At 46.0% G+C, this 25,358-nt stretch overlaps 2 long non-coding RNA genes across 16 annotated transcripts in view; one reads left to right on the plus strand and one right to left on the minus strand.

Annotated features, from left to right (window-relative positions):
- Window positions 1-25,358, minus strand: part of LOC128322712 (uncharacterized) — a 255,068-nt gene that overhangs the window by 42,196 nt on the left and 187,514 nt on the right. The window contains exon 12 of one of the 15 annotated variants that reach the window (XR_008305914.1): window positions 4,426-4,760. The exons of the other annotated variants lie outside the window; for them this stretch is intronic. This is a non-coding gene — a long non-coding RNA (uncharacterized LOC128322712). Of the gene's footprint in view, window positions 1-4,425; window positions 4,761-25,358 lie in introns of those variants that run through there. 15 annotated transcript variants of the gene reach the window in all.
- The window catches only part of LOC128322713 (uncharacterized), an 80,309-nt gene that overhangs the window by 28,929 nt on the left and 26,022 nt on the right, over window positions 1-25,358 (plus strand). The window lies entirely within an intron of this gene.

Here is a 25,358-nt window from a genome sequence, read left to right on the forward strand (position 1 = left end):
AGTGCCAAAAATGGACTGGAATGGTGCAACCGTTAATTAACTTATCACAACTTCAGCTTAGTTTGTGTGTCTGCGTGTGTGCATTTTGTATTTGTATTTGTGTGTATGTGTCAACTGCCCTTAGGCGCACACTTCTTGAGCGCACAGTATCAATGTCTTGTGTCCATTCAAGCCAAAAACAGATGACACAGCACTGAAGGGGTTAAGAACAGTGCACTATTGGGATTTTTTCCATGCTACAATACTTTTTTTCAAAGTCTGTAGCACATACCACTGGTTTTGGGATGCAACCTGACAATTAAGACACTTGTGCTGTTCTGGTCCATTTTTGGCACTGAAGGAGTTCACAAGATTGGAAAAACTTCAATGCTCCGTATTCTTCTCCAGTATAAGCAGCACATTCCACTGTTTTTGGGATGGAATACTGTAGTTTGGGGGCTGTTCTGGGCTGTTTCAGGCCATTGCTCTGTTCCAGTACATTTTTGGCACAGAAGGGATTAAAAGTGTAATACGGAAAATATTTAAGTGCTACAATATTCTTCCTCAGTGTTTGCTGCCCATTCCTTTGTTTATGGGATTCGGCTTGACAGTTCAGGTGTTGTTCAGGGTTGTTTCAGCCTGTTGTGCTGTTCCAGTCCATTTTTGGCACTGAAAGGATTCATAGAAGTTCAAGATTGGAAATATTTTGGTGCTGTAATACCCTTCTCCAGTATTTCATTCAACTGTTTGTTTGATGCAATTTGACAGTTTGGGGGCTGTTCTAGACTGTTTCAGGCCATTGTGCTATTATGGTCCATTTTTGGCAGTGAAGGGAAGGATTCATAAATGTGCAAGTATTCTTCTCCAGTATCTACAACCCATTCCACTGTTTTTGAATATAGCTTGATGTTTCGGAGGGCTGTTTCAGGCAATTGCGTAATCCCAGTCTGTCTATCTATTTATCATATTTATATACCACTTGATATGTGCATCTCCAGAATGTGTACACAATTTAAAACACAGCAAAGATAAAACCAAGCAAAAACAGTTAGAACAATTCCACAGAATAAAAAGTTAAAACAATGTCATGAGATAAAAACAAATTAAATAGTTTAAAATTAATTTCAGTTAAAAGCCTGAGAAAACAAGTGTGTTTTGAGTGTCTTCCTAAAAGCAAACAGAGAAGGAGATGCTCTTATTTAAACAGGGAGCTTGTTCCAAAGTCCCCGGGACAGCCACAGAAAAGGACTGGTCCCGAGTCACCACCAAATGAGCTGGTGGCAACTGTAACAGGACCTCTCCAGATGATCTTAATAGGCAACAGGGTTCATGACAGAGAAGGTGCTCTCTTAAGTACCCTGGACCCAAGTCATTGAGGGCTTTATAGATAATAACCAGCACTTTGCATTTAGCTTGGAAACATATTGGCAGCTAGTTCAGTTCTTTTAAAATTAATGTTATACAATATGGCCTCTTTGGGTTGTCCCAGAGACCAGTCTGGCTGCCACATTCTGTACCAATTGTACTTTCTGGACTATGTACAATGGCAGCCCCATGTAGAGTGCAATAAAGTAGTCAAGCCTGTGGGTTACCACCATATGCACCACAGTTTTAAAGTCATTTACACCTATATCGGGCAGCAGCGATATAGGAAGATGCTGAAAGGCATCATTTCATACTGTGCGGGAGGAGGCAATGGTAAACCCCTCCTGTATTCTACCAAAGGAGCCAACACTGACTTGGCGGCACACTTTACCTTTACCTCCAGATACAGGCATAGCTGACATATCAGCCAAAGCTGATAAAAAGCACTCCTGACCACTGCCTCAACCTGAGAATCCAGATAGAGTTTTGGATCCAAGAGCACTCCCAAGCTACATACCTGATCTTTCCGGGGGAGTGTAACCTCATCCAGAACTGGTAGAACTAAACCAACTCTCAGGTCCTGACTCCTGACCCTCCACAGTCAGTAAGGAAAGGAAAGACTGTGCCGTTGAGTCAGTGTCGACTCTTGGCGATCACAGAGCCATGTGGTTTTCTTGGTAGGATACAGGACACAGCTTGACAGTTTGAGGGTCATTCTGAGCTCTTTCAGCCATTGAGCTGTTCTGGTCCATTTTTGGCACTGAAAGGATTCATAAAGTGCAAGATTAGAAATATTTTAGTGCTGCAATACTCTTCTCCAGTTTCCAAAGCCCATTCCACTGTTTCTGGAATGCAGCTTGACAGTTTGGGGTTGGAGTCCTGTAGTTTAGGGGGTGTTCTGGGCTGTTTCAGGCACTGAAGGGGTTAATAAAAGTTTAAGATTGGAATGCTTTTGGTGTTACAATATTCTTCTCCAGTGTATGCAGCCCATCCCACTGTTTTGGGGGGTAGAGTCCTGTCATTTGGAGGCTGTTCTGGGCTGTTTCAGGTGATTGCACATTCTAGTCCATTATTGGCACTGAAGGGGCTCATAAAATGCAAGATTTGAACTATTTCATTGATAAAATGTTTTCTCCAGTTTATGCAGCACATTCTAGAGATGTGCAGAATGTTGCGCACTCAGAACTTTCCACTTTGAAACAGGCCATTTTGAGTGTTCCAAGCTCAGAACAGAACACACTTCAAATGAAGAGCCAAGCTCAGAATGACCAGTTTCAAGCTGGAACGTTCCAAGTGTGTTCTGAATGCCTTTGGGGTTCAGAATGGCACTTTTCTGGCCTCTGTGCACACACAGCAACCAATTGTGTGGTCAGCACTCCACGCAAATGGCTGCCACATATATGCAGTGGCCAGAAGACCATTTTGAATTCCAAAATGGTGCTCTGAATTTTCCACATCAGAACCGGGTCATTGAAAGACCAGATCGACCAGTTGTTCTGATGGAACTTTTTGTGGAACAGAACGGAGACCAAAATGGAACACTAAATCAATTTGTGCACATCCCTAGCCCATTCTACTGTTTTGGGGATGCAGATTGACAGTTTGGGTGCCATTCTGGGTTAATAAAACTGTACAATTGGAAATATTTCAGTGTTTGTTACAGTACTCTTGTCCATTGCCTCGAGCCCATTCCACTGTTTTTGGGATGCAGTTTTGCATTTAGGTTGCTGTTCTGGGCTGTTTCATGAGGTTGCATCATGCCAGTCCATTTTGGCACAGTAGGGCCAAATAAAAGTGTAAATATTAATAAAAATTAATAAAAGTGTAATATTGGAATTATTTCAGTGCTACAATATTGTTCTCCAGTGTTTCTAACACATATCGGTTTTTGGGATCCAGTTAGATTTTTAAGGGTTGGTCCAGCCCATTCCATTCCAGCTTTTACCAAGTCCATTGAAAAGCTAAGAGTTTTCCTCTTTTCCCTGAGTCGACTCATTTGCTGATGGTCTCTCAGATTCCTGTGATCTGGCTTCTTTATCCCTTTCTGCCATTTTGCTGAAGCTGCAGGACAGATTAGGTGCAGTGCAATGTAGGGCTGCTAAGTTTCTAAAACAAGTAGGGCTGGGGTTCAAGCCTTCCCAGGAACCATTCTTCCTTGCTGTACTGGCCAATGAAGGGGGATGCAGCAAAGTGGAGAGCTCCCACACACTTTCAATGTACAAATTGTGAAGTGTTGGTGTCTTTCAATCCTCTGATTCTAGGTTTTCTGAGGAGATAGCTTGCAAGCAAGATCAAGGCCACAGCACCTCCACAATGAACATTTACCTTGAAGTGACAGTGAACTTTCCACACAGTGAAGAGTTTCATTTATGTACATCAGAGAAAGGAGATAAGCTCCTTATGTCTCCAAAACTGCACAATCAAGGTGGGGGGGGGGGGGGGGGCTTGAGAAGGAGCTTGAAAGGCAGCTCTTGAGAGCTGGAGTAGCATAAGTAGCACTGAGCTATGAAGTAGGTAGTTGGAGTCCATAAACTCATCTGGTGGCTCTAGTCTGCCCCCACACATGTGCAAAATGGGGAGAATAATACTGACCTACCTTACAGCGTTGTTGTTGTTGTTGTTGTTGTTGTTGTTGTAAGAGTTATAAGCAGATAAGATATGTGATAGGGTCATAGCTCGTAGGCAGAGCATCTGCTTTGCATGCAGGAGGTCCCAGGTTCAATTCCTAGCATCTTCAGCTAGGGTTGGGAAATATTCCTGCCTGAAACTTTGGAGAGCCACTGCCAGTCAGTGTAGATCAGGGGTTTCAAACCTGTGGTAGTCCAGATGTTGCTGAACTACAATTCCCATCATCCCCGGCCACAATTTATTGTGAAACAAGTTGGGAACCCCTAGGGTAGACAATACTGAGCTAGATGGACCAATGGTCTGATTCAGTATGAGGCAACTTCCTATGTTGTTCCTATGTGAAGCATGTTGACTACTGAAATAGATATTAATAATAGATATTATTAGTAACTTGTCCCCTGATTAATGGGAGCTCCTAGAATATGAGCAATGGAAGCTACTGAAGAAAGTTCATTTAAAACAACAACAACATTTAATTGGACTAGCCCCAAGTGTGAGTTACATACTGTAGTCACTTCATTTGTATGCCACTTTTCTGCTTTGCACTCAAACTGGTTCCCAGCAATTTAAATACATACATACTGTACATACATCATTGCAAGATAACAAACAATTCAGTGAAAAATTTTAAAATGACATCGACATTTCCTAATTATGAATAAACCAGTGCATTTTAAAATGAGCAAGGAATCTACATGCACATCATTGAAGGTTTCATCCAAAAACTTGTGTGTCAGGATTCTCCATTGCTGGGGAAGGCAACTCAGTTCCAAAAGGGCTTCTGCAGACTGAATAGAAATGGAGGGAGTCACAGTCTCAATAGGGCTGCACCGTGGTGGTACTGAGAGAGTCATCTGCAGAATTGTGCATGTGCATCTCTATTTGGGAGTCCTGAGGAAGAACACCTGCTCTATGCTGCAGTGCCCTTCCAAAGTGCTGAGTGAGCAAGGCCTCCCACGCTAGCATGAAGCCACCCGCTTGCCAAGGAGCCAACACATGTTCCTGGCTGTGCTTTTTTCCTACAAGTGACAGTTTCCATATTGGTGGGTAATGAAGCTGGGTGTCTGTATCGTAGCCCATCTGTTCCCAGTGCCTGACACTGGCAGCCCTGGCAGAGGGGAAGCAGGGCCCTTTGGCACAATGAGCCAAAGACTCTGTTCTGCATGGCAGCCAATTTGGTCGGTTTCTCAGCATTCGTCCCAGATCTCCCCTCATCATTCCAGGAGTCCTGCCTTCAGACTGCACTCCGCCGTCACTCTATCTAGGCATAAGCTTGCCTTCCAGATCATTTTGAACTATTCTGAGCAGTTTTCTTGACAGCCATTCAGCTTTACATTTGATTTTTGGTTTTCATTCTAGCCTTAATATTTAATAATTATCATTTTAAAATGTATAGTCATATCAATAAATCAGTACATACAGATGAGTAATGCCTTTCCCTTCCTCCCATGGCAACTCCAGTTTCCAATTCAAAACTGAACACTGTATACAAACTCAGTTCAGATTCCTGTACCTCTGCTATGCCTTATACATAGTCTCTGGTCTCTGCCACCTAACTCTTCATTTCCCCTCTCTTCTAGCTGCTGATTCAGGGCTTGACAGACCACATATACTCTATATGACAAGCCCCATGGGTGCTGTTCTGGAAGTGCCACCAAAAACTGTGCACTGCCTGTCATTTCTCTTTTCTAAGTCTCAATCTAATACTGAAAGAAGAGTTCCTTCTTCTCTGTTCCCATTTTAGTCCCTCTGTCGAAATCAGGGATGAGAAAAACATGATCCATTCCCGCAGCCTTCTTGTTCTAGCCCCTAAAGTTCCAGCACTAGGGTACATGAGCAAGTGTTCATATGAAATGTGCTGCCAGGAGGCCTGGCCTGTCACACAGACTATCCTGTGGAAATGGTGTGTAGCATTGGGCAAGAGCAGGACTTCATGCACATGATAGAATCGAGCCCACCAAATCACTAACAAAACAAATGTTTCCATCCCTGACACAGCTTGCTGAAGCCAAGATGAGAAACTCTTTCCAGAATGTCTTCCCGTTGCCTCCTTACACATTTTGGGAGGCACTCAACTATACAGTCAGCCCTTCCTCACAGTGAGAAACCGGGGTGGGAGGACACACGGGGAGGAAGGCTAAGAAACGTACCTCCTACACAGATGACCAGGTCCTAGCTGCTGGCCATGTGGATTACACACCCAGATGATCCACTGCTGCCTAGGGATGTGAGAAATGATTCAGGTACAAAATGACTTGTACCTGAACCTGGCCAATTTGAGTGATTTGTAGACAAAACAAATCACCCCAGAATTGGACCCAAAAATTTTGTGGCCAAAGTGGGTTGGGTGGTAGCACCCAATGGGTGGAAGCTATCACCCAAATTTCAAAGAAATTCGGCAAAGGGATGATATTTAAAGAACTTTTTAATATATTGGTGCGTCTTTAAGCTTTTCCCCATTGGGAATAATGGGGAATTCATCAGCCTTATAGCTCCATGTGGGGGCACCAGGGTGGCTCAGAGTGGGTTGTGGTGGGTGGTAGTGCAAGGAAGCTAACACCCAGATTTCAAAGAAATTGGGCAAAGGGGTGATTTTTTAAATGATTTTTGAAGTTTACACGTCTTTAAGCTTTCCCCCATAGGGAATAATGGGGACTTCAGCAGCCCCATAACTCCACTTGGGGAGCACCTGGGTGTCCCAGAGTGAGTGGTGGTGTACTGAACATAGGGTGCCAACCTCCCCCAAACCCACAAGCCCATGGGACACTGGGTTTTGTTGTTTCTGAGGTGTTTTGAGAGTAGATTCAGCATGGTGTAGTGGTTAGAGTGCTGGACTAGGACCGGGGAGACCCGAGTTCAGATCCCCATTCAGCCATGATACTAGCTGGGTGACTCTGGGCCAGTCACCTCTCTCTCAGCCTAACCTACTTCACAGGGTTATTGTGAGGAGAAACTCAAGTATGTAGTACACCGCTCTGGGCTCCTTGGAGATAGATAGATAGATAGATAGATAGATAGATAGATAGATAGATAGATAGATAGATTCTCTGGTAGGAAATGAGAGTGGATTCAATAACATTGCATCCACTCCAAAATGGCCACCGCAATGGGGGTGAGACCCGGAACGGGCTGAAGACTGCCCAAACAGGGTGATCCCACGCTTAACGTAGGCCAGCAGGGGAGGGGGACCCTCTGGAGGAGCCTCGGAGAAGCCCCCAGAGGGGGTAAGTACATTTTTTAAATAATAATAATAATAATAATAATAATAATAATAATAATAATAGCCTCCCCCACCCCCCGCCGGATCAAACTGGACTGAATTGGGGAGGTGGGGTTGAGGGGGTGCCAGACCGAACTGTCCCAGTCCAGTTCGGATTGAATTTGGACCTGGGCCAGCTGGTTTTGTGCACACATCTACTGCCAAGGACTGCCAGGAGCTGCCGAGGCTCTCCAAGCGGTTCTCACAGGCAGCCAAGCCTCAGTATCTTATTTTCATTATTTCACTGACTGACTCAGAGCAACTGTTCTGAACCCAGCTTTGATGCACATGTTCTCAAGCCATGCAAATGACCACATGTGTTCTGTAGCATTTGGCCTGCATATGCACTGAGTATATGACTTCTGGTTCACTTTCACTTTCAATCTTGCCTCACAAACCTTTTGGAGTTCTTTGAGAGTGTCAACAAGTGTGGATCAACTGGATCCACTGGAGAGTGTCAACAAGTGTGGATCAAGGTGATCCAGTTGACATAGTATACCTGGACTTCCAAAAAGCTCTTGACAAAGTTCCTCACCAAAGACTCCTGAGGAAACTTAGCTGTCATGGGATAAGGAGACAAGTACATGTGTGGATTGCTAACTGGTGAAAAGACAGGAAACAGAGGGTAGGTATAAATGGAGAGTTTTCACAATGGAGGGAAATAAGAAGTGGGGTCCCCCATGGATCTGTACTGGGACCGGTGCTTTTAAATTTATTCATAAATGATCTAGAAGCAGGGGTAAGCAGCGAAGTGGCCAAATTTGCAGATGATACCAAACTCTTTCAGGTAGTGAAATCCAAAACAGATTGTGAGGAGCTCCAAAAGGATGTCTCCAAACTGGGTGAGTGGGCGACAAAGTGGCAAATGCGGCTCAATGTTGGCAAGTGTAAAGTGTTTCACATTGGGACGAAAAACCCTAACTTCACGTATACTCTGATGGGATCTGAGCTGTCGGTGACTGACCAGGAGAGGGATCTTGGGATCATGGTGGACAGCTCGTTGAAAGTGTCGGCTCAATGTGCGGCAGCTGTGAAAAAGGCCAGTTCCATGCTAGGGAACATTAGGAAGGGGATTGAAAATAAAATGGCTAATATTATAATGCCCTAGAGCACCTTCCTTATGAGGCAAGGCTACAACACCTGGGGCTTTTTAGTTTAGAAAAAAAGACAACTGCGGGGAGATATGATAAAGGTCTATAAAATCATGCATGATGTGGAGAAAGTGGATAGAGATAAATTCTTCTCCCTCTCCCATAACACTAGAACCAGGGGTCATCCCATTAAATGGATTGGCAGGAAATCTAGGACCAACAAACGGAAGTACGTTTTCACACAACGCAGAATCAACTTGTGGAATTCTCTTCCACAAGATGTGGTGATAGCCAACAACCTGGATGGCTTTAAGAGGAGTTTGGATAATTTTATGGAGGAGAGGTCTATCATTGGCTACTAGTTGGAGGGCTAAAGGCCACAGCATGCCCTCAACTCCTGCCTGTGGCTTCCAGTGGCATCTGGTGGGCCACTGTGCAAAACAGGATGCCGGTCTAGATGGGCCTTGGGCCTCATCCAGCAGGGCTGTTCTTTTGTTCTTATGTTCTTAAGAAGCTGCCTTATACTATCAGATCATTAGTCCATTCTAGCTCAGTAGCTCATAGAAGTGGCACATCCTCAATTGTCTACACAGACTGGCAGTGGCTTTTCAGGGTTTCAGGCAGGGACCTTTCCTGGTCCTATTTCGAAATGCTAAGAATTGAACCTAGCACCATTTGCATGCAAAACTGGTGTTCTAAACTACAGCCTCTCCCCAAACAACTCATTGGTGGAGTTCCTGGTGGAACCAGGCTACCCTGGTTGCTGATTGTGGGATTGCACATTCATTGGCACACAAGATTTCCCATCCAGCTTGGGGACATGACTGCTGAAGAAGAGTGTGTGTGTGTGTGTGTGTGTGTGTGTGTGTGTGTGTGTGTTCCACTGCAACTGCCAGGATATTGCCACTGCTTTATCTACTTTATCTCATTGCCACTTTTAAAGCTTTATATACCTGTGTCTTTCAGTCTTCAGACCTTTCAGTCAGGGTCTTTCAAGATGTTTTTTTTTTAAACTTAGATTCCCTGCTCTTAACACACCTATTTTCATTAGCCCTGATCCTGCAGCAGCATGTAACCATCACCATCACGTAACAGAAAGGGAGGTAGATTTTCTGCAAGAAGTATTATAGTAGACTCATGTTTGCTGCTTTTATTTTTATTTATTTATTTAAAATATTTCAGTACTGCCAAAAACTTGCATCTCTGGGTGGTTTATAATTAAAATAATTTAAAACATTAAATCAGTTATCAATTAAAATCATTTAAAAGATTGAAAACATTTAAAACCCAGTATTAAAATTATTTAAAACTATAAATTTAATTAAAAGCCTGGGTGAATAAATGTGTCTTCAGTGCCTTTTTAAAAGTTGCCAGAGATGGAGAGGCTTTTATTTCAACAGGGAGCGCATTCCAAAGTCCAGGGGCTGCAAAGGAGAAGGTCTGTTCTCAAGTGGCCACCAGACAAGTTGGTGGCAGCTGCAGGTGAACTTCTCCAGATGATCTTAGCAGGTGGTGGGGCTCATGGCGAAGACGATGTTCTCTTAAATACCCAGGGCCTAAGCTGTTTAGGGCTTTATAGGTAATGACCAGCACCTTGTATTTTGCCCAGAAACATATCAGCAGCCAGTACAATTCCTTCAGCACAGGAGGAATATGTTCTCTCCTAGATGACCCAACTGCAGTTTCCATACTACGTACAAAGGCAGCCCCACATAGAGTGCATTGCAGTAATCCAGCCTAGAGGTTACCAGCCTAGAGGTACCACTGTTTTGAGGTCATTCATCTCAAGAAACAGACGCAGCTGGTGTATCACCTAGAAGCTGATAAAAAGCACCTCAAACTGGGACACCAGGAAGAGGTTCTGATCCAGAAGCACCCCCAGACTGCATACCTGTTCCTTCCGGAGGTGCGTGACCCTCCCAGAACCGGCAGATCAAAATCGTCTCCCGAGTTTCGACCCTGCACAATAAGTACCTCCGTCTTATCTGGATTCAGCCTCAGTTTGTTATCCCTCATCTAGCCCATTACTGCCTCCAGGCAGGTGTTTATGGAGGTTATGCCTTCTCCTGATGATGCTGACATGGAGAAATAGATTTGGGTGTCATCAGCATATTGATAACACCCTGCACCAAATCCCCTGATGATCTTTCCCAGCAGTTTCATGTAGATGTTAAAAAGCATATGAAAGTTCAGGTTTTGAAGAACAGTCTCCAAGAGACACCATCTGGAATCTGCCTGTGAGATAGGAGTGGAACCACTGCAAAGCAGTGCCTCCAATCAGATGTTCCAGAAGGATACTATGGTCAATAGTATAGAAAGAGATCCAAAGGGCAAACAGAGTCACACTCCCTCTGTCAATTCCCAATTGCAGATCATTCATCAGGCCGACCAAGGAAGTCTCCACCCCATAGCCTGCCTGAAAGCCAGTTTGAAATGGGTCTAGATAATCAGTTTCTTCCAAGACCACCTGGAGATGGGAGGCCACCACCTTCTCAATCAACTTGCTCAAATATGGAAGGTTGGAGACAGGCCTGTAATTATTTAACTCTGAGGGATCCAAGGCAGGCTTCTTTAGAAGCGGTCTAATGATTGCCTCCTTAAAGCAAGGAGGCATCCTGCCCTCCCTCAGAGAAGTATTTATAATCTCTACCAGGCCCTCTACAACAGCCTCCCTGACAGATAGTATAAGCCATGTCGGACAAGGAACAAGAGGGCAGGTGGTAGGCTGCACCATTCCAAGCAACTTGTCCACATCATCAGGAGTCACAAACTGAATCTGATCCAGGGTCATCACATAAGAGGAGCTGCTGGACACCTTGGCACAGACTCTGTAACTATTGTACACTATTGTACACTCTGTAACTATTGTACACTATGTACACATAGTTACACAAATGTAACTTGTGAGACTCTGTACACTATGAGTTACACAAATAACTCATTAAAAACATCACAACAAGTAATTGTTGATTCTAAGTACTGATTCGAGGGGGAAGGGGCACACATTATCCTCTTCACGACCCTAAACAACTCCGCCGGGTGTGAACTTGCGGATGCGATACAGAAGGGAAAGAATCACTTCTTTGCCGCACATATCACCTAAGCAAAGATCTTTAAATGCTCTCTATGTAATAAACTATAGTATTCGAGTCGAGTCTTCCTCCACTTGCGCTCTAGTCATCTACCTTGCCACTTCAGCTGCCATAGTTCTTCCGTATACATAGGGGCCAGTTTCAAAGAAGGTTGGAGGGGATGCTTAGGAGCGATCGTGTCCACTGCCCTGGTGAGTTGATTATTCCAATTCTCCACCAGAGTGTCGACCGGGTCACCAGAGCCATTATGAAATCCCTCCAAGGCTTCTTGGAATCCTAATGGATCCAGTAACCTTCTCAAGTGGACCATCCTAATGGTCCCTTCACCTCTGTGGAGGTGGAACGTGGTCATGAACGTGGTCAACCTTAACCAGTCTGTCCATGACAATGGGGAAATCACAGGAGTCTCCACCCATGGAACACCACCCGGTTCAGAGTGAAAGACCAGATCAAGCATATGACCAGCAATATATGTAGGTCCCAAGACCACCTGGGATAGGCCCATAGTTATCATGGCCGCTATGAACCCCCGAGCCGCCCTGGACAAATTGGTCCCAAAGTGAACACTGAAGTCCCCCAGCACCACAAGCCTTGCAGACTCCAACGTCAAACCCAAGATCAAGTCCATCAGCTCAGTTAGGGACTCCGTCAGGCAGCGGGGCGATCGTTACACCAACAGAAGTCCCAGTCTATCCCCAGTCTATCCCAAACCCAGGTACACACATTCAAGATGGTCAACAGGGATCCTGGTCAGAGAGATATTGTTTTTATAGACCACAGCCACTCAACCTTCCCTCCCCTGATCCACCTCACCTCCCCACAGCCACCCACTTCCCCTCCCCTGATCCTCAACAGAGTACCCTGGAGGAAGAAGCCAGGACCAGACTGGGCCACCAGCCTCTCCCAACCAAGTCTCCATAATACATAACAGATTGGCCCCTTCATCCAGAATCAAATCATGGATTATTTCTGGTTTATTCTGGACCGACCTAGCATTACAGAGGAGCAAGACAAGACTCTGTGGGTTGTTAGCATTGCTTTCCAAGGTCAAAGAGCTGGCAGGACAGCCAAAAGGGGAGACAGCACTTAACTTTCTGGTTTTACTTCGCCTGCAACGGCCTGCTGACCTGTCAATGTTATTTTTTCTATTCTGACCTGTCAATGTTATTTCTTCTATTCCCCACCACCAGCGGAATAGCTGCCCCATAATCAGTGGATACACCTCCTGTCTCCCCATCTCCAGACCCAAACACATTAACTCAACTCACCCAGGATTTCAAAAAGAAGCCAAGAACCCACTCATCTCTACACACCCATGACGGATCTTGGGCCAAACAATCTGGCCCTCGCCGTCTCCCAAAGTGTGTCCCCCAAAGGGGCAACCCCCTTTGGTGGTGACCCTGCCAGGGAGCACTTCAGTACTGGAGAGTTGGGAACACATTGCTTTTAAAGAAAAAGCAAAATGTCATAAAATGGCAAAGCACTGCTGTTTGCATGGGTGGTGGTGGTCTTGTTGCGGTTCACCACTCCCCACGCTGCCAAAGGACTACATGAGCAAACTCGCATGCTTGAGTGATGCAATAAACCATTCATCTGCTTAAAAAAAACTCCTAGTAAAATGATTAACAGTCATAGAACATTAGCATAAGGGTTGGGTGGGGTCTCTTGTCTTGTCATCCATCAGGATGACACAGGTGTTTCAGAAGATGTTGCTTACAAGAATCACTCAGATGACTCAAGTTTACAAAACAAAGTATCTTTAATTAAGCATACTTGCTTAGACTCTCCTGCTCTGTGCCACGCCTGCTCTCTTTGAGTGTTTTCATACATGAGGCTTAAATTGCCTTTGAGCCTCTCTCTTGCTCTTATGTTAATGTCTGATTGTTGTTATTGTGGGAGAGAAAGCAGAGGAGAAGCAGTCCTAATGCAAATGAGCATTCTGGTCAATGGAGATTTTAAATTCCCTTTGTCTCTCTTGTTATTATGCTGAGTTGCTTCACAGTTGTTGTTCCCTTAAATCTGTATTTTTTCCACTGTGGCAGTGAATTATTCTTCCTGGCTGCTTGCTGAACTATCTCACTTTATTTCCACCCACACTGATGAAACAGACAATCACATTCCACCCAAAACTCCACACCAAACGACATACTAGATACATTTAGGGAATCTAGCTGCTCGCTGACCGACTGGGCAGCATGGCTTGTTTCCCCCAGCCCCCCTTTAAGGAGCACGTGGCACTGGGGAGCCGTTTTCATTGGCTCCCCGGTTGCTCGTGGGGGCGGGGCTTCAGGGCAGTGCGCGCAGAGCACATGCGCCTGCTTAGTCTGCTTCTCTCAGTCACCCCCTCACTCCCATCCCTCAGATATAAAAGGGATGGTTGCCATTTGGGGCCAGGCAGGAATTTTTTGGGTCCACACCTAATTGGCCAGTTGGTACAAAAACTGGTGCACCTTTTTTCGCCTGCCTATGTCTGTATTCCCTTCAGGTAGTTAGTGTCATAATTTATGGGTCACATTTGGGGCAGGTATAGTGTGGTGAGAAGCAACTGCTTAAGCTTGGTGCTGCACCCCAGGTAAGCATTTGTCATCAAGGGGGATGAGCAGATCCCTTGAAGCTTGACAGATCAGGGATGCTGCTCAGCCCTCCTTCTCTGCAAAGTGACATCATTCCGTATGGCTGGGCAGCATCGGAGGGGTGTCGTTAGTACCAGAGACCTGACCTTAGGTCAGCTAAGATGGGCACCTCCCTCTTAGAGCGATGGAGCTGCCTGGAGCCAGGATGCTAGCACTACTGTCACCTAAGCCAAGGCGGCCATGCACATGTCTGGCACTGTGGTGGGTAGAGCGCAAATCCCAGCTGAGTGCCATATTTGCACACAATAACTATGTCTCAATAAATGTGGCCAATTTCACCAAAGATACTTGTGTCCGTGTCCCCTTGGGTCTGGGTGCAATTGTGTTCTCCCAATGGTAAAGGGTTGTAGGTGGACTGGAAATATGTGTGATAACTCAGTAAGAGAAGTGAAAGGAATCAAAATCGTCTACAGCAAATGGATAACAGCTGAGCATTTAAGCTGCAATCCTGCACTAATGCAGAGTCATCCTATGATATCAGTGTGCTGCAGCAACATAGAACTCGTGTCAGTCAGGATTGTATTATGATGCTGCAAAATCTCTATTTTCTGGGAAGGTCCTCAGCTGCTGAGTATCTGTTCCCATTCCTTCTACTCCACTAATGCTATTTGTATATCAGCTCACTTGGACAAATTCCACATAGTCATTTGTGTGGAACTGTGCCCAAAGAATACCAGCAGGAGCACTGATGGCCGACCCCAGTGCTGATCTGCAACTGGACCATTTGCCTTTTAGCTTAAGGGAGTTTGCTGGGCCTCTGAATCGGAGTGAGGAAAAGGAGCTAGCTTGTGTGAGGATACTGCCTGAACAACAGCCATCTGGACTGCAGCCAGAGAGAAGAAGTCTCTCTTTCCCATGGCAACTGTTCTACCCCCTCAGTAGGCACAGAACACAGGGTGCTGGTGCTCACAGCTCTTCTGTCCTGCCAGTTTCTCCTGTGTGAAGACTCTGGGCCTCTTGGTCTCAAGGTAGACAAAGAGCAGGCAAGGCCTGGTTGCCTGGAGCAAGACTAGAAGCTGGGAGCCTCTGCTTGGCAGCCTCGGTGGATGCCTAAGCATTCCTTTCTTTTGCTCCTTCTGCTGCAGTGATACCTTCATATTCCAGCACAAGTTAAAAGCTGTGATTCCTGCAGGCATGTGGCCGCGGCAGCCAAGCAGCCACTCTACAGTAATTACACGCTGTTCCATATTCAGCTCAAATTAGCATGCAGAATAGAAGCAACTATCAGAGGGAAATCATGCCTTCCCCCCACTCACTAGCTAAAGATGTTTTCTTTATTAACTGCTAAAAAACTGTCACTCGCTCACTGGTGGATTCAAGAGATTTGTGGCTTCTTGGCATAGATTCACGGCTTCCTGCTGGGACTGGAGAGCATGAGGCTCGGGCGCCCCCTGTCTAGCACAGCCTTCCTGAACACCTGACTCCTTTCACTGCCTGCTCTCCTCCAGCAGCGAAACAGCACCACCTGTCTTTTAATAATGCAGGTCAGTCCCCTGACTGTGCAATTTGGCTGTGGCTTTAATTAGATAGACATGCCTTGCTTGTATGGAAAGTGTAGACTAGAACCCTATTACACTTTCCAATCCACAGCATCATCTGCTGCTAAACTAAATGAGCTACATTGGAAAATAACTTAGCTTGGAGGGGAGGGAATGCACAACGTGTCAGGGCCAGGCTGGGGCCAAGAGCAGCTGCTGCATCCATACCAAGATGGATGCAATAGGGTATCTGAGACCAATGGCTTCAACTGGAGCTTGAAGTCCAGCAGGCAGAACCTACTGCTCTGTTGAACAGACAAGAACAAAAGGCTGGGCTCCTAGTGTTTTATACCACACCTGGTCAATCCAGAGGGTTCATACTAAGCCTATTCACACAAGCAGTGTAACTCAGAATAAGGCAGCCCAGCCTGGGTTGTGCTGCTCGTTTGCAGTACCGGGATTGAGCCCTCCCACCCAACCCATTTTACCCCAGCCTTTAGGATCAGGATAACCCCAGTGCTGGGGTCATGTTTATGCTCAGGCTTCATGCAGCCAGAGCATATACAGAGCCGAGTGGCAAGAGCACCAAGCTGAGGGAGGATCCTTCAATGCACCACACTCCTGGCACGGTGCATTGAGGGATGCCGGAGGACTTCCTCCTCTGGCTCCCTGCTCTGTCACTCGCTGCTGTGGCGCATGTGTGCCACGGGGAGCAGCAGTGTGAACTGGGGAGGGTGATCGTGTGTGGGGAGGCAGGCAGGAGCCTATCTACTTGCCAGCCCTCCTCCCTGCTGGCAGTTATGGTCATGTGCATGACCTTAATGCCTGTTATGACCTTAATGCCTGTTAACCCTTCAGGATTGGCCTGGAATCCACAGGAACTGACATCAATCTTTAAGAGACTATTCAAAGCAACCCTGGAAATTTTAATGGTTTGATATTGTACAAAATATTGTGGAGTGGGGGTGTGAATATCTCAGAGTTAGAAACTGTAGCATAGAGCCATGTGGGAAAGAAGGTGATGGCGCTTGGCAAGTCACAGGAGAGAGCCTGACAATACCTGATGGCATGGGGTGGAGCCTAATGCAACTTGTTGCTGTTGGCGATGTAGCTCCTGATGGCATCAACTCTTAGCACCAACTCCTGATTGCATCAACTCTTAGCAACCCTATTGACCACTAGGGGCATTAGGGGTAGAGATAGCCAATAAGAGCATTCCCCCTCTGACCATGCTTTCTCTACTCTGATTTCCCTATGTTAGACTGATAGTCTCAGGTTTCATTCTCTTACCTGGAGAGAGAGAGACTTTCTTCTTCTTTTTTTATAACTTTATTTGGAACCTTGACTCCATGTCTCAAGACAATATTAATTAGCAGTGTTCCCTTACCTGTACACTTCCATAGGAAGGAACATAGGAAGCTGCCATATACTGAGTCAGACCATAGGTCCATCTAGCTCAGTATTGTCTACACAGACTGGCAGCGGCTTCTCAAGGTTGCAGGCAGGAATCTCTCTCAGCCCTCTCTTGGAGATGCCAGGGAGGGAACTTGGAACCTTCTGCTCTTCCCAGAGCAGTACCATCCCCTAAGGGGAATATCTTGCAGTGCTCACACATCAAGTCTCCCATTCATATGCAACCAGGGTGGACCCTGCTTAGCTAAGGGGACAAGTCATGCTTGCTACCACAAGACCAGCTCTCCTCTCCCGTGACCAGCTCTCTCCCAACATAGCTGGGACAGATATAGAAGTCTCCCCTCCTGAGTCTAACAGGGTCCAGTGAACAAAGAAAAAGAAGACAAAGAGGCACAGGAAGTAAGTCGAAAGTCTACTTGATTGGAAATGAGTTCCAGAGAAATTTCAGGGAACCTTTTTGCCATGGAGACATCAGCACAGGGACAAGCAGCAATCCTGAGGCTGGGTTGATTTAATTTTGAAACATGGTTATTCAGGATGGGTTCCTTTTTCCTGGCTCAGGGGCTGGAAGCATCTTGGGAGAGGACATAGGAACATAGGAAACTGACATATACTGAGTCAGACCATTGGTCTATCTAGCTCAGTATTGTCTTCACAGACTGGCAGCAGCTTCTCAAGGTTGCAGGCAGGAATCTCTCTCAGCCCTATCTTGGAGAAGCCAGGGAGGGAACTTGAAACTTTCTGCTCTTCCCAGAGTGGCTTCATCCCCTGAGGGGAATATCTTGCAGTGCTCACACATCAAGTCTCCCATTCAGCTGCAACCAGGGCAGACCCTGCTTAGCTATGGGGACAAGTCATGCTTGCTACCACAAGACCAGCTCTCCTCTCCTGAAGCTGCTGGAAAACAAGCAGGATGGAATGCCAAGAACAGAAAGGTCTACTGATTCATCCACTTGCATGTGAGTGACTCAATTATTGTGCATTTGAGAAAAACCAGGATAGCTAAGGAAGCTTTGGAGATTTTAAAATGCCTATATGCTAGAAAGACAACTAATACTAGCATAGATCTGATTGCGGGACTATGTAATATGAAACTCAGAGAAGGACAGAATTAACTAAGCATGTTAGTCAAATCCTAGACATTACAAGAAGGTGTTCACAAGAAAGTGTTAAATGACCAGATCAAGCAATTATTGAATTTATTTTGAATGGTCTGCCAGAGAGATTTCACGTGATATGTTATGTTTTGGAATCAAGAGAACAAATTGATTTTGAATTTTTGATTTCTAGACTTCAGGACTTTGGTTTAAGATCAGATGCAATTCCTTGTGAAATATCTGACCAAAACAGTCAGGTTACAGTGCTTCAGACCAAACAAAGGAGCAAGGTGTGCTGGCTATATAAGAAGCCAGGTCATTTTGCAAGTGAATTGATCTCAGAACAAAGGCCCTAGCCACAGGACTGCTGAAGGAAATTCCAAGAGGGATGACTGATCACCCAGAATATCTTCAAAGCAGAAAAACAGGGCCAACAGGGATTCAAAGAAAAGGACAGAAAGGGGGATTCACAATTTCTGAAAACTTTTAAATCTTCTGAAAATTACTGTGAGAATCTAATGTTGATAGTGGCACAACTGCAAATCTGATTAAAGACAAGGAACTGTTTAGTGAGTTGGATTTGAATTTTAAGACCTCAATCAGCCTGGCAAATAGCAGAAAGATCACTCCAGAGGGAAAGCAAAAATCAGATGTAAGGGAAGCAGCATAACCTTGAGAATTAAGGAAGCTCTTTATGTCCCTACACTTGAAAGCAGCTTGACGGATTGATTGATAAAGTGCCGTCAAGTTGGTGTCGTCAACGCTTAGCAAACACATAGATAGAAAGCAGTTTAATCTCAGTCAAATATGCCTATTTATGAACAACCAAGGGTGCATGCCCTTGACTCAAAACAGCTTCCAGGCCGGCTGACCAGTTCAAATTTTTCTTGAATTCAAACCAAACTACCAGAAACGGTTCCGTGCATACCCCAACTCCCTGAAGCATTTCCTAAATAAACTACTACTTTATTTGAAACTTTAACTCCATGTCTGCAAACAATATTAATTAGCAGTGTTGCCTTACCTGTGCACTTCTGCTGTAGTTGGAGCAGATAAAGAAATCTCCCCCCCCCTCCCGCTGCAAGCTCTTTAACAGTTGCCTCATCACTCATAGTGCATTGCAACATGCCACCACTCCTCTCTTGCCATCCCTACCCCATAGGCAAGCCTAGTGCTGATGCAGCCCTACACTATCCTCCCTAGCCTTGCCTACTGGGTCAGAGACGTGCACAGGTGTCACAGCTCATTATGAGCTCCAAGTCTGAACCTGGTCATCAATGAGGACAAAGAGGGGTTAGAAGGATCTCTGTCTTCACCACAAAGACCTCCACACACCTTTATACTTATTTAACTCTGAGGATGAAGCAGAGGCTTCATCAGCAGCTACCCAGCTCTGTTACAGTTAGCTCCTGGCTCTGGCCCTTTAAAATTTAGAACTTACCAGTCTAGAGTGGGGCTACACTCCCACCTGCTCCATTTCAGGCTTCAGTTTGTCGTCTTTTGCTGAAACAACTTTGTTGTGAACATGTTCAGACTGCTTTGGTTTCTTGTTCCCTGGTTTGCTGGTTCATGACCTCTTGCTTGTTTGACTTCAACTTAGCTTGTTCCTGATAAACTGATGCTCTGGCTCCTGACTTTTGCATACTGTGACATTGACTTTGCCTGCTTCTGACAGATTTCCTGGTTGCTGACCTCTGGCTTCTACAGATTGACTTTCTGGCAGGGCCAGAGAGGAGGGTGTCCCCCAGGATGGTGAACACAGTGGTGGCAGCAGAGGTGTGTTTGGGGGTGATGGTAGCAAGAGGGTGATGCCCACTGTGGGGTGGGGGAGAAGGATGCCTATACTTGCTGCTCCATGGCACACTTGCCTTCTGAGTCCATTGCTTCCCATCACTTTGCCTCATGGGGGAGTCACCCCTGGCCTTATGTACATGGGAACAGAGCTAATAGCAAAAGATCTCATCAAGCCAAGCTGAAATGAGCCTCTTGTCTTGATTCTTGCCCTTCACCCTGTTATTTTATTCCTTCCCAGCCTTAAAGACCCCAAAAAAGTGAAAACCTTGAAACTTCAGATCAAACCTGGAACCCTAAGCCCTATTCAGACACTGCACTCAGCTGTCTGTATAGACTCATGAGCCCTTTGCAGGAGACTAGCCTGACCAGATGGAGCAGAACACACAGTCACAGCACACCGAGTACAACTCTGCAGTTCTCCACAGAGAAGGGGAAGTTCATAGCACTCTCTGTGGCAACAGAGGGCAGGGCAGCTAGGATGGAGCAAGCAAGGGCACCAGTGCATGGCCAGTCTCAATCACTTATTCACAAACAGTCCAGGACCAGATTCCTGACACTGTGTGCTTTTCTTTCTATTTCTCTGTCTAGTCTCTAGAAGCAGCAGCCCCAACTGTTATACTTTAGAGGAGGGTTTCTTAACCTTGGGTCCCCAGATGTTTTTGGACTACAACTCCCATCATCTCCAGCCATAAAGACTATACCTGGGGATGATGAGACAACAACTTCTGGGGACCCAAAGTTAAGAAACATTGCTGTAGGGAACAGGCTTTCCACAAACCCAGAACCATGCAAGCCACATGGGGAGGCCACAGCACCAATGCCCAGTGTGATTCCAGGCCCTCAAAGGTTTGCAAGCTCCATGGTTGGCAGTTATGCAACAGGTGTCACCATCCCAACCAGTACTTGCTGCTCTGCTGTCTGTCATGCAACATACAAAGGCATAGGAACCTATTAAGGTAGAATAGTTGGCAACTCCACTCATGAGTCTTTCTTACAGATGCCACTCCATCTCGGATGCTGTCACAGAAAATACTTTCACTTTGTTGTGGTTCCTCTGCTACCAGGCATTAGCAGGCAAGGATCCCTTCCTCCACCTTACTGGGGTGTTTCCACCTCAGCTGACTTCAGAAAGGGACTCTGAAGCGGGCGGCGGGGGGTGGGGGAAGAGCCACTCTGCTCCCAGGGCTCAGGCACTGCTGTGGATTCTGTGGTGGGAGGGGAATGGCTTCCTCAGGGCTTACAGACAGCCACTTAGCTCCTGGCTGGCTGCCACAGTGAATGACTGACTCTGGCTGCAGTCAGTTGGCAGGGAGGACTTCATGGGGAAGCAGGTGCTCCCCGCAAAACATTCCCCACTCCCCTATCCACCAGAATACAATCATGGTCCTATTGCTTGAGTTAACAACAAATAACCAGCTAAGGGACTTGGTTATCATGGATATTGGGGAAAGTTATCAAAGTCTCTTGATCTGAAGGAAGTTGTAGACAGATTTGGCTGGCTGTCACAACAACAGGCACATTCAGCTTCATTAACAAGGTAAATAAACTAAGCAACATTCATTGCCTTGCCTCTCTAAGTATTTAATGCAGAGCAAAATATTGGTTCCTGTAATAACATGCTTTGCCGCCCTTTTGATGCCACCCCTTTGGTTCCCCAACCTAGTTGTCCTAAAGTCACCCCATCTCCATTGGGAAAGAGAAGAGCTGCTGGATGGCCAAGCAGCTGAACAGATGGGCACGGGGTAGATGCGGCTAAATGAAGTGCCTGGAACAAAACATGAGCCAGATGATTGGTTGCTGCGGAGCTGAGATGCTGTAGTCTCACAGATGACCCTGTTTGTGGTGACTCCTCTGAGGCCTTTCCAATGGAGTATCACATCCATGGCTTATGCCTGTGTCTATGTGTGAAGGAATAGAAGCTTGCAAGCTCCTATTATGTATGTGCATTATGTACATTATGTATTTTCCATCTATCTCCTGTTGTGGCTTGTTGGTTAGAATTCCTGGATACAAACATCAAGGGGAGCATATGGGCACATATTTTAAAACCCTACTTTATTCACTGGGGCTGTTTCACACATTTTCCCCCATAGCATTCATTCCACATGTTAGGAGCTCATATGGGGGCAGTAGCTGGAGATGGAGTCTCTACGGAGCTTCATCTTCCATTTTGTAACAATAAAGGACAATTGTGTTTTATTGTTCCTTGCATTCCTCCCTGCTGCTCCACAGAGGAGATGCTTCCTTTTGGATAAGAGGAATCCTCACAAGCCTGCAGATGGGAGCAGTGGGACTCCAAAAAATGCCACTAGAAAAAAAGGAGGTTCTTTCTGTCCATATACTTCACAGCTAAACCCAGAGGCCCACTACCTCCTTCACTAATGCTAGAGATTATTCAAAAAGGAGGGGAAAGGGTTTGTTGAGCCAAAAAGGAGGGGAAGGGGTTTATTGAGCTAACCTAGCCCGTCAGCTGCTGTGGTGCCAAAGAAAAGATAAGAATATGGGGCTTTTAAACACGGACACAACAATGCCTGGAGAGAAGCACCAGAAATGAGTAACATTTGTTAAACCAATCATCTTGCTCAAATTCTGGACATCCAGGACAAAATTTTTCCTACATCCTCAAGATGTTCAATTACTAAACTACCCAGGCTAATTATGGAGAGGGGGCAAATAGAGCTCAGGGGTGTAGCTATAATTGAGTTTAAAGAACCTGGGCCCCTCAGCTCTTGAGGGCTCTCCAGTTCCTCCCCTCCCTATTTTCTTCATCTCCCTCCCTTTGAGGGGCCACTGGGGAGAGGGGTGAACACAGGCCCCCTCTCCCCTAGCTACACCCCTGAGAGAGCTGCTTTGAGTCATAGGGGTTCAAGACCTGCCTTTTCCTCATCTTTTGCTTCTGACATGATCACTGCCAGTCATTTACACAAAGGATGAGTCAGGCTTTGGTTTTGCCATAGCCCCTGACTGGAATTGACTCTGGCTTGTCTGCTTCCCATTCTGGGCCCCTGTTCATTGAGATACCAGCATGCTTGCGTATCTGAGTGCTATTGTGGCTCCCTTTGTGGCTTGTCCCAGTTCCTCTCCTGGCAAAAAAAAAAAAAAAAAGCTCTTCTGCAGACAGGTGTTGTACTCCATGGGGATGTAAACTTTTGCCCTATAGAGCCTTGTGTGCTTGGTGCACATGCCTGCCCCTCCCAAGGGAACTACCTTCCTCCTCTTGTGTTGTGTGGTCAGAAAGGTTTAATAGTGATGAGTATATGTGTGAGGGGTAAAAGCGGGTTCAAAACCTTGGTGTGAGGCCACACCAGCTTTCTGTTTCTAGCCACTTCCTGCCTGCACTACAGCAGCTCAAGCAATAGAGGGTGCTATGGCATCCTCGTGCCAGGCATATTGTGTTTTGTGTGTGTGATGTCGTGTGTCAATGTTAGATTTGTGGGGATTGCTGCGTATGGATTTGGTTCTTCCATGCATGGCTCATATGGGGACAAATCTTTGGCAATATCATTAGCCTACCACTCTGTACTGGTGCATGCTGACAGTATTGCCTTGGATGTTGGAGGAGCAGCTGGTGACCTTGCTGGGGGTTTTCAGTTCTTCTTTACTCCTCCTGTTTTGTACTGGACTGGTATAGGATCCCAACTATCTTAGATGAATGTTGGGCCATTGATGCCAGGATGCTAGACCAACTAGAGTGTAGTACTGTAGTACAGATGGTCTATAATTTTGCTCTCCATCATCAGGGTCAGCCTTAGAGGTGGAAGCCCAGTAGTTGTGCAGAGTGCCTACCTGAACGGGGTGCCAAGTCAGGCTTGGTGGCCCACTGTTGGCTGAATGTGAATGTGCTAGGGAGAAAGAAAGAAAAAAGACTGAAGGAGAAGTTAAAGAAGGCCTGTGAGAGTTCATGGGATTCTCGAACTGGAGCAGTATAGCACTGGCAGCAAAGTAGCAAATGACTGGAAGATCTCTCTGGGCCCTTTTCATGGGCATTGCTGAAAACTCCCGGAAACTGTAGTTAGGCCTGGTATATACTACTAGGTTTTGCACAAGCAACACTGATAAACTCACTGGGGGTTTCAGGGAGTGGGGAACACTAAAGTAACTTTTTGCCTGTGATGCTATTTAGCCTAGGGCCAGTCCTGTCCTTCAGCCTATACTACTCTCAGGCCACTTTTGGATGTAATGCCAAACCGGAGGCAAACATGCCAGAGGTTTGAGATTATGTTTGTCCGAATGCATGAAACCATGGTTTCACAACCCAACCACGGGTTGGTTTTCAATGCCAAACCAGAATTTGAACCTTTGTTTTGTAGCGGGTTTTGCTGTTGAAACCTCAGGTTTGAAGGCAACATTGTGTTCAAATTCTGCCCCCGCCATTACCTGGGTTTTGTCCAGTGGCAACTCCCGAAACCATAGAGAGGGTAGCTCAGACCAACCCAGAAACACTCTATGACAGCTGTGCTTCTTGCCAGCTGCCTCTCCAAGCAGTTGCCCCATCTTCTGCCATCTCCACACTCCTCCTGCCATCGCCTGGCAACAGAGATGCCATGTACAAATCTTTAAGGCATATAAAGGGAGAGAACCACATTAGAGGATGCCCACTTTCCAATTTGTGTTATCCCACCCACCCCCCTTGTCAATCTGCACAAAAAGGATGGGACAACAAGACGGGCACAGCAGGAGAGGTCTCCAACAATTAAGGACTGCATGAATTTGTGCACAAATACATGGAGTGCCAGTGACACCAGAAACTGTGCAATTATGTTGTTTCCCAACAAAGGGCACACATGCCAGAGTGGTGATACCATGTTGCTTTGCAAAATTGTCAGTGTGCTGATTCCCTGAATAAACCTCCAGAAACCCTGCCAACAGAAACCTCCTGTTGTCCCATGATTCAAAAACTGTGAAAACACATACCCCCATGCACTGTTCCCTCTAAGGTGTGCGCACATGCACACACTCACAAGTTTTCTGATGTCTGCTCAGTTAATTTTAGATCCCGCTCAGATTGAATTAGAAAGGCCCCACTCTGAATGCATGTGTGCACACAGTGCCTTAAAACTGTCACCCAGAACAAAACTGATTCCTCACAGAGATGAAAAAAATTAGAGGGACCACTGCCCCTACGTATCTGTAGTCTGATTCTGTCCAGTGACTTGGACTCTCTGAGCAACCCACAATGGACACCTTGGTGCGTTACTGGGCATGCAGGACCTATCATCGCAATTTGTATGCAAGACCTTCTGACATCTTCCATCTGGGGAAGGGAAGACATGCAAAGAACCCTGTCATAACAAAGAAACACATCTGATGCAGTGCTGTCACCAAGCAAGGCATCCTTTCAGAGGGTTTCTGTGTGCTCTCTGGCTGGTTGGCAGGGCATTTATTTCCCCAAGTGATGGGGCAATCCCTTTACTTTTAAAGTTTGCATGGACGGTTCTGCCCACTCCAACTGCATAGAGTGGTGCCCTCCACCCTGCACATAGATATATGTGTATCAAAATGTTTAGCATTGCCCGACTGGCTTGGAGG

The sequence above is a fragment of the Hemicordylus capensis genome, chromosome 4 (genome assembly GCF_027244095.1).
Source record: "Hemicordylus capensis ecotype Gifberg chromosome 4, rHemCap1.1.pri, whole genome shotgun sequence".
Classification (NCBI taxonomy): Eukaryota; Metazoa; Chordata; class Lepidosauria; order Squamata; family Cordylidae; genus Hemicordylus; species Hemicordylus capensis.